The 9,836-nt window shown below is 44.0% G+C and overlaps 1 long non-coding RNA gene across 1 annotated transcript; it reads left to right on the plus strand.

Annotated features, from left to right (window-relative positions):
* The first annotated feature begins 458 nt into the window (after positions 1 to 458).
* Positions 459 to 3,949, plus strand: LOC133464685 (uncharacterized). Its single transcript, XR_009784495.1, has 3 exons — positions 459 to 528; positions 1,149 to 1,179; positions 3,814 to 3,949. It is a non-coding gene; the product is annotated as an uncharacterized LOC133464685 (long non-coding RNA).
* Positions 3,950 to 9,836: the final 5,887 nt, after the last annotated feature.

Below are 9,836 nucleotides of genomic sequence, written 5' to 3' on the forward strand. Positions count from 1 at the left end.
GTGCTAAATTGGTTAATTTTGTCAGTGTTTATAGTTAGCTTCTTTAGCTCCTCAGCTAAGCTAACGGTAACTCTTCCATAGAGGGCCCATGTGACCAGTGTCTCGCGAGAGTTTTTCACACGAGGCTGCGGAAAGCATTTGCGAGGCGTGTATTTAGGTAAGAAAATATCCTTATAACTCAGAGTAAATATGAAAATCGTTACCTGTGGCGGTAGATGGGAGTGTGATTAGACTAACGGACTGAGGTTAATGGATGATGATTTTGTGTTCTGGCTGATTCTTGTAGATCCACAAAGAATTGCGTGTCTGTTGACGAGCTGAGGCCCGACACTAAACAGCAGTGCAGCGTAAGTGCTGATAGAGTACACTGGAAGATAAGTTCATATGAAAATTTTTATTTTTACACACCTTCAACTGTACATTTTATGTTTCTGTCAAACTTATAGGGGAGATTAAGGGCTGTCGAGTGGCGTTTGACTTCCTGCTGTGCGTGTCTTTGGCGTGCAGGTGGCACACCGGAGTGAGAGAGTGAGTTCATGATTTACTAATGAACCTTTTATTTCAAGCTCATTTAGAATTGTTGTAATAATATAATGTGTATTTCTCTGTGACATAATGCACAGGAATGTAAAGTTATTTTGAGTTGTGTGGTTTAACAGATGTTTTATTTCCTTATTTTCCTTCCTTAGTCTACACTGCTTGGATATGTTTAGTGTAAGCTACTGTTGTCTAGAGATACCTACAGCTAGTAGTGAGAGTTCATTAGGTTGAGTTATCGGCAGTACTGGAGTTGATTTACTGCTGATGTGCATTAAGAACAGAAACAAGAAAGAATGTTTTTTTTTTTTTTGTTTTACTACTGATAACCTGAAAGCCTTAAAATCACAAAAAATTAATGCTGTGCTCCCCGAGTGCAGTCGGGGAATAAAGACCCATACAAATAATTTTGCTCTGTCCGGTTCCATCATTTAGCACCAGGCCACATATATATGTCGGTTATTGTACCATATCACAGAAATGCACTAGTGTGTGCGTGTGTGTGTGTGTGTGTGTGTCTTCACACATGCGGGCAGGTGTGTGCACGAGCATTTCTACTTTGACACTTTTACAAGGAAACTTTCTAAAACTGTTCTTTGCCTTTCTTTCAGGTCGATTGAACTTCAGAAAAACACAGCCGAGGTAGGTACGACTAATGCCCCGTCTTTTTTTTCTTTAGGGGTTACATGAAGAAGCTAATTTGTGCATGTCTACATTTGCAGATTGTGCAAAAATGGCGAAAACTCAAAAGAAACCTAGAGCAACTTCTCAGACGTTCAGACAGTAGCGATCAGGATAGTGCTAGCGAGAATCCAAGGCCTGCTAGTGTATCTGGTGACGGCGACCGTGACAGTGTTAGTGCACCTGGGACACCAGACCGCGACAGTGTTAGTGCACCTGGGACACCAGACCGCAACAGTGTTAGTGCACCTGGGACACCAGACCGCATCGACTTTGAGACTGATTTTGACTGCACTGACTCTGAATCGGAATCAATGATTGCTGACCCTGAAGTGACGAGCAGCTTTGAGGAAGAACTAAGACAGTGGGCACTGGAACACAAATTGACACACAGAGCAATCAATGGGTTATTGCCAATATTAAGGAAGCAAGGCCACCTATTGCCATTGGATTGCCGAACACTCCTCGGTACACCACAGACTAGTTCGACAGAACCAAAATGTGGAGGCCAGTATAAGTATTACGGACTGGAGAAGGGCATCCGTAGTTGCCTGAGACATCTGGAGGGGCAGGATGTGCACCTCAGTGTAAACATTGATGGTATACCACTATTTAAAAGTAGTGGAGTGCAGTGCTGGCCGATACTGGGGAAATGTGGCAAATTTGATCCATTCATTATTGCCATTTTCAGTGGCACAAAGAAACCTAGCCCTCCTGAGGAGTATCTCCGAGACTTCCTGACAGAGTATGCTCACCTCAAACAAGATGGTATAACTTTTGAAGGCCACACTTACTCTGTCATCATTGACTCTTTGATCTGTGATGCGCCAGCCAGGGCATTTCTGAAATGCATCAAGGGTCACACTTCATATGAGAGCTGTGAAAGATGCATCACCAGGGGTATCCGCGTTGATGGAAGAATAGTTTTCACTGGTGATGAAAGCACTTCCCGTACAGATGATGGTTTCTCAAAAGGGGAATATTTTAAGAACCATCAGCAAGGACGCAGCCCCTTCATTACTGCCGGAGTGCCTTGCGTTACCTCTTTCGTCTTGGACTACATGCACATGGTCTGCTTGGGTGTGGTGAGACGGATGTTGGTGTACTTGACACGGGGCCCGAAAATCTGCCGGTTATCAGCAAGACAAAAAGAAACAATTTCTGAGAAACTGGTTGCTCTGAGGGGCAAGATGCCCAGCGATTTTGCCCGACAGCCCCGAGCTTTACACGAGCTTGACAGATGGAAAGCAACTGAACTAAGGCAGTTTTTGCTCTACACTGGACCTGTCGTGCTGAAAAACGTGTTGTCCCTGGAACTGTACCAACATTTCGTGTCTTTCACTGTGGCCATGTCGATACTGCTGGAGTCAGATGACAGGATCCGCCAGCGTTATCTTCAGTATGCCCAAGACCTGCTCAAGCACTTTGTCAGGACCAGTGCTCGGCTCTATGGTGAAACATTCCCAGTGTACAATGTACATGGATTAACGCATCTCCACGAAGATGTCCGTCACTTCCAGTGCTCCTTAAATGAGGTGTCATGTTTCCCCTTTGAAAATTACCTCCAGAAAATCAAGAAGCATGTCAGGAGTGGAAAAAGTCCTCTGGAACAGGTGACGAGGCGTCTGGCGGAACTGGAACACTCGGGCGTGAACATGAGCGCTACAAAGCCTAGAAAATTTGCTTCCATCAAAACGAAAGACTGTTGTTTTCTTTTGAAAGATCAGCAATTTGCCTTCATTCGACAGCAAAATGCAGATGGTTCTTTTGAATGCGAAATCCTGCACCAGCGTCACACGTCACCATTTTTTAGCCAACCATGCAGCTCTGGATTGCTTGATATAGTGTGCACAGCAAACGGACAGGTCAGAATGAGAAATGCACAGTTGCTCGAGCGGGACCTGTACCGGAAGGTGGCCTGTCTACCCCGAGAAGCTGGTGGATTTGTCCTCATGCCCCTCCGTCACTCGCTGGAGCATTATTATTGAAGGTTAATCTTTTTATTCTGTTATCTAGAACCTAATAGAGATCACCTTTTCCGTTTTTTCCACCCGTTTCTCGATGACTACCTGCATTCAATTCCCTTCATTTCACCATAACTATAAACCACTGTTCTTCCCTCACCTGTTTCCATAACTGGCTTCGCCCTCATCCGTTTCCTGCACGCGCATCTGCCAACTCTATTGTTTTGTCCTAAAACCCTCCAATGTAGTCAATTGTGGTCCTGTTATCTCCTTATTAGATTCATTTGAGTAGTCATCTAACATTCTAATCATCCAACATTACAATTTGTGTTTTTGGTATGTCCTGCTGTGTTTCTCAATGTGTCCAAGAGTCCATTTGGATTCTTTGTTTGGGTTTTTTAAACCCATTGATGCCTGAACCTTAAAATGGCTGCCGTTCAAATGGAAAAACGAAAAGACTGAAGAGTCAAGGAGGCGACCCCGTCCTCTCCCTTCGCCAATCTTTTTGTTTTTCCATGGCCTGCATCAGGCGTCAATGGGTTAATTCAAATAATTTTGAGAACCACTGTTCATGTACTACTCTGTGAATTTGGATGATAATCTAACTGCAAATGTGTTCTGCCCTTTCCAGTCATGTATGTGAGGGCTGTGTGGAAGGAGGGTGACAGAGAGGAGGAAGGCGTGGTCCCACAAAACTGGGTGGATGAAGGGGAAAAGGTAGTTCGGTGGCCTTCCAGTTTTAGTGTCACTAAAACAGAGAAGGCGATAAGGGATCGGGTGGAGCCAGAGGAGGACTGGCTCGTCTTCCCCTTATTGAAAATTAAGATGACATCCGGTAAGTTTGGTTGTGGCTGGTTCTGTTAAGGAGATAAAGGTTAACTTCTGCCAAATTCGACATGCAGTTGTAATGCTCACGCTACCCTGGACTTGTCAGTACCTGAGATTTTTTTTTTTCTTCAGCCTTTTCTGAGATCCTGGTCATTGTAATGAGGGCAGAGTATATTCACATTTAAAAAAAAAAAAAGGTTATGCAACATCAGCAGACAACTAGCAAACAACGATGCCTTTTGGGATGATATTTGGACTAGGCCTATGTTCAAAAGGTTTAATGTAAACAAAGTCTGCCCCCATAAGAATAGCTCAGATCTCAAAGGGCTGAGTCGAAAAATACAGCATCACCGGGTACTGACAAGTCATGGGTTGCGTGAGCAATACATCATATTGAAATCGGCAGAAGTTCTTCTTTAAGCTTGTGTGTAGCTAGCTGTAATAAATAAATAGGATCTAGAATAGATGAATGACTTTTCACAGATTGTTAATGATGTTTTGGTTTGTGAATCGTAGCCAAGCGCAGAGAATGCGCAATATACAACCTCACGAGCCTGGCTGAGGATGAAGAGGAAGACGATGAGAGACCGGCTAAAAAGAGGCCACGGAAGAAAAAAAATATTCCAGACATCCTTGAAAATGGTATGCATTTCATTCTCAACATTCGTACAATATAGATGATTGTTAATCTGACAGTGGCCCTCAAATTTTATACTTGTAATTAACATTGTTATATTTACAGATACTTCTGAATCCGACGAGGAAAGCAACAGAGGTATTATCATCTATGATGATTTTATAAAATGGTTCTGGAATGAAGCATTATACATTTTTTACGATGTTTCTGTTTTGCATGGGTATTTGTAAATAATTGCGTATCGCTAATAGGTCCAACCCTGTCAAGCTTTCCGGAGCCTCCAGCCAAGGTTTCTCCCCTTCGTCATTCAATCTTTACTGAACATCCAGAAAGGGGTGTTTACAGGTATGCTTAATGACATGTTGGTCCTTTTTAATACAGTTGAGTAACTTGCCTAATACATTGCGATCAGGGCTCTAAATTAACTTTTTTCATCACCAGTCAAAATGGCTAGTAGATCCTACTAGCCAAACACACATTCAGTAATGGGTCAAAGTGGCTAGTAAGTTGCTCTTTAACACCAGCCAAACTGGAATTTTACCAACATTTGGCCGCTTGGCGTTAATTTAGAGCACTGAATGCAATATTAAGTGACTCCAATGACACTTGGTCCAACAATGGATGCATCCCTCTCAGAAAAAGTAATGTCGTTATAGGTCCAGGTCTTGCTCCACCAGAGGCCTGTCCAGGTCTCCCAACCCCACTCCGTCCAGCTCGGCCACGTCTCACTCTGCCAGACGCCCGTCCAGCACTCCCTCGACCAGACGCCCGTTCAGGTCTCCCAACCCCACTCCCTCCAGCAGCTCGGCCACGTCTCCCTCCGCCAGACGCCCTTCCACGTCTCAATCCACGAGACGCCCCTCCAGGTCTCCCTCCCCCAGACGCCCCTCCAGGTCTCCCTCCCCCAGACGCCCCTCCAGGTCTCCCTCCCCCAGACGCCCCTCCAGGTCTCCCTCCCCCAGACGCCCGTCCGGGTCTCCCTCCCACAGACGCCCGTCCGGGTCTCCCTCCCACAGACGCCCGTACGGGTCTCCCTCCCACAGACGCCCGTACGGGTCTCCCTCCCACAGACGCCCGTCCGGGTCTTCCTCCCACAGACGCCCGTCCGGGTCTTCCTCCCACAGACGCCGGTCCGGGTCTTCCTCCCACAGACGCCGGTCCAGGTCTTCCTCCCACAGACGCCGGTCCAGGTCTTCCTCCCACAGACGCCGGTCCAGGTCTTCCTCCCACAGACGCCGGTCCAGGTCTCCCTCTCCCAGGCGCCCGTCCAAGTCTGGCTACGCCAGATATGGTGAGTTTAATTTAATAAAAGCGCTGTGCAATAAAGTATTTTGTACTAATGCATGCCTGATTGTCTGATTAAAATTACTCTTTTGTAGCCCAAGTCTGTTCAGTTTGTCCATGGTCAATTTCTAACTCCGCATTTCTGCGTTTTCAGATGTTAAAACCTGGACCTTCCCCTTGCCTCCGGAGGGTAAGTCTTGTTTTATTGATTGAACCTCCCTGGCCATTGATTCATCTCTCCTTACACAAACTTTCTGTTATTTAAAGGAATATGTTTGCCTATATGTTTTCAATATGCCCCACTCCAGACAAAAATGTATTTACTTGGTGCTCTCTAGTTCTACAGGAAGCTCTCTAAATGTGTACCTCAGTGACATCACTGCCATTCATATGCATGCTAGTGATGTCACTGAGGTACATGTTTAGAGAGCTCCCTGTGGAACTAGAGAGCACCAAATTAATCCATTTTACTATTTTCATCTTGAGTGGGGCATATTGAAATCATACAAACATTAAAAAGTGGTGAAATATTCCTTTAACCCATTGACAACTGGAAACATCATTTGTGTGTAGTTAACCCATTGATGCCTAAGCCTCAAAATGGCCGCCATACAACTGGAAAAACTAAAAGACTGGTGAAGACCCCCTCGCGCATGCCGGCAGGAGGACTGGGTCACCTCCTTGACTGTCTTCACCAGTCTTTTCGTTTTTCCATGGCCTGCACCAGGCATCAATGGGTTAACATTTAATTATCTTTTTTGAGTCTTATTCAAATCTCAATAATCTGGCGATTGTTTCTAATCGTAATCTCGGGATTGTTTCAGTATTTCAGAAAAAAGTTTTAACGCTTCTCCTGGAGATTCGAGACAAGGCTTCTCCACAAGCGTCTGCACACGGTCACATAGTCAGGATGGAGACCATGGACCAGTTTGATGAGGAGGAAGTGCAGCTCATGGACCCCAGTAACTTTGAACGCATGGTGGGTTTTGCAAATCTGCAAATGTGTCTAGTCAATAGGGTTGAAGTGAAAAGGTATTGCTGAGCACTTATGATGCATATTCCAACAGGTCCAGCGTCTGGCCAGAGTGGGAGGAAGGGACGCAAAGGAATGCGTGCGTAAGGTCCTTGACAGGTGTGTTTATGCTGATAGCTGGTCATTTTGCACACTGAACTGATCTATATACCTGCTTCCTAACCTTTGGGCTACAACTGCCAGCTACACAGCAGTATTGTCAGCTATGTATTTCAAATTGTTATTAGCAGAGTAAACTATACTAGACAGAACTTGAAGGATATAATTGGCATTATGCCACGAGTAGTTCCATCCAGGATATACACACAGGAACTATTTTCTCTTTGAAATGAGGGCTAATAGTGATATTTTTACTGAAGTTGTATAATTAATCTATTGCAAAAGAACACAAGGTCGTGTGATATCAGCATGGCTGTGATTGTCTGCAGTACTCGTCCTTCAGCCACAATATTGCACTCCCTCATGTTCTATTGCTTAAATATAAGTCATTGTTAGCCTCAGTGTAATGGTTAGGGAGTAGATCTGCAGATTGTTAAACTGCATGTTCAAAATATTCCGTCTAAGTCTGTTAGCCAAAAGGTGGAATGACTTGTGTTCCTAACCGTTTTGTTTTTTTGCTGAAGGCTGTTCACGAACGCTCTTATGGCCCAATTTAACATGATGGGCAAGGGCCAGAAGAAGAAAAGGGCACTAAAGGGCACAAAGCTCTTCAAGGCAATACAAGGTAAGTCCATATCTATCTAATAATGCAGCAAATCTGTCTGTAGTGTGTCCTCTTTGTCTGCCTTCATCTTTGTCTGGAATGCTTGTGTTTGTTTGTGGAATGTCTTACACCAGGCAGTGTCGGTGCACCTGACCTAACATTCGGTTGTAAAGAGAAATGGTGTCTACCCTTTGATTCATTCTCCCATGCTGACTGCGACTCTTTCTACACTTTCCTGCTCTAAGGACTTTTTAGCTATAATGTCGACCCTTTCATTTGATGGCAGATTTCTTAATGTCACTGTCTTCTACTCTTGCAGAAGGAGTAATGAGGTTCGACAAGGCGGCAACGGAGGACCTTATCAGGCAGACCACCGCTGACCACTGCGGCGCTGAAAACATGCGCCGCAGAGACGCAAGCAGTGAGGTGAGGTAATCCTAGATTCTGACAGCAAATTCTGCACTGAGACTGCGCTCTCACTCTCTCACACACACACACACACACACACACACACACACACACACACACACACACACACACAGGTGTATGTTTACAGTACATCGGGCAGCCCATTGCCATACAGCTTGGAAAGGAGTCATCCTCGCCTGTCCTGCATGCTATGTATATATACACAGAGAGCTTTTGTATTTGAGGATCATTTCTATTGAGTCCTTGGCTGTTACAGGGTTGTAGTGTTGCGTTTTTGTGTTTTTATTGTGTTGGAATGATAAATGTTACTAAAACTATGTAACATCTTGATTTTACTGATTGTTACCTTTTTTTTTTTTTATTTGTGTTCTCCATTTAAAATGGGAAAGTTTTGAATATATTATTGTAATGCTTTGGAAGAAAAATTCTACTGAATGTTCAGTAGCTGTGGTAGTGCTGTAGTATTGCTCTACTCTAACAGCAGTGTGGTAATCAGTGCCAACTGGTGACACCTGGGCGCGGTGTCTACCAGTGTATAAATCCAAGCCGGTTATTCATACTCTCTCTCTCTTCCTTCACTTGCAGGCACCTCCTCGATGTGGCAGTTTCCGTTTATCCTGTTGTTTCCTGTTTTGCATCCTACAACACACATCTCCACTCTCCACACACACAACATGCACCTCATGCTTACTTTACTGACATCCACATCCCATGTTTTCTTTTTTTTATTAATAAAAATATTTTGTTATTCCTTATCATGGTGTGTCTCCCTCCTTGTCATGGCTGTAAGAGCCAGGCTGTGACAGTTACTATTTGAATTTTACTTTGTATTGCATGCTCTGTTTTAAAAATGTTCCTATTTTATTGCTCTCTAAAAACCAGTGAATTTTGATTATACTGAATTGTGATTTCTTTTGAAAATGCAGTCAAAACAATTGTCATGAAATGCTATTTTGTATTGTTTGCATACATGGAGCATCAAGGAACTTCAGTCTGGTATGGGTGAGATTGTCGCATTTGTCTGAAGATCGGCTTTGTTTACTGTTCAAGTCTTGCTTTTCAAGAACTCTCTTAAAATGCCACCATTGCTGGGTGTTAAACTGTGTTTAACTATTTGCTTTGAAAATCGTCAATCTTAATTTAACCAGCCTATGGGTAAGAGGTGACCTGTTTGTCTATGGTGATCTCGTTTAGCAAATGGAGTTTTGGGTAGAATACATTAAAAGGACTCCTCAAATGTAGAACCATAATTTGCCCATTATCTACTCACCCTCATGTCTATGAATGCCCTGAAACACTTTGAAATTTCCAACACAATTTCAGATTCAGGGAACAGCAGCTGATTTTCATATGGAAACTACATTGTAGTTAGTTGCCATATCCAAACAGCTGCTGTCCCCGGAATCTGAAATTGTGTTTTGGAAATTGTGTTTTAGGGTATCCATAGTCATGAGGAAGAGTAGATAATGGGCAAATTATGGTTCTGTTAGAGTAGTCCTTTAATGGCTGCACTACTGAGGTAAGGAGGGGGAGAGGTCCATTCCAATGTCGAAAAAGACGTTAGTAAGACGTCCCTAATGACCTGTTTTGGAGGTCCTGGTGACGTTGATACCCGACGTCAAAAGAACGTAAAAAAAAGACGTCCATTCCAATGTCGAAAAAGACGTTAGGAAGACGTCCCTGATGACCCGTTTTGGACTAGAATTGGCCCTTATCTGGAGGTCCTGGTGACGTTGAAAC

Source organism: Cololabis saira, chromosome 18 (assembly GCF_033807715.1).
Source record: "Cololabis saira isolate AMF1-May2022 chromosome 18, fColSai1.1, whole genome shotgun sequence".
Classification (NCBI taxonomy): Eukaryota; Metazoa; Chordata; class Actinopteri; order Beloniformes; family Belonidae; genus Cololabis; species Cololabis saira.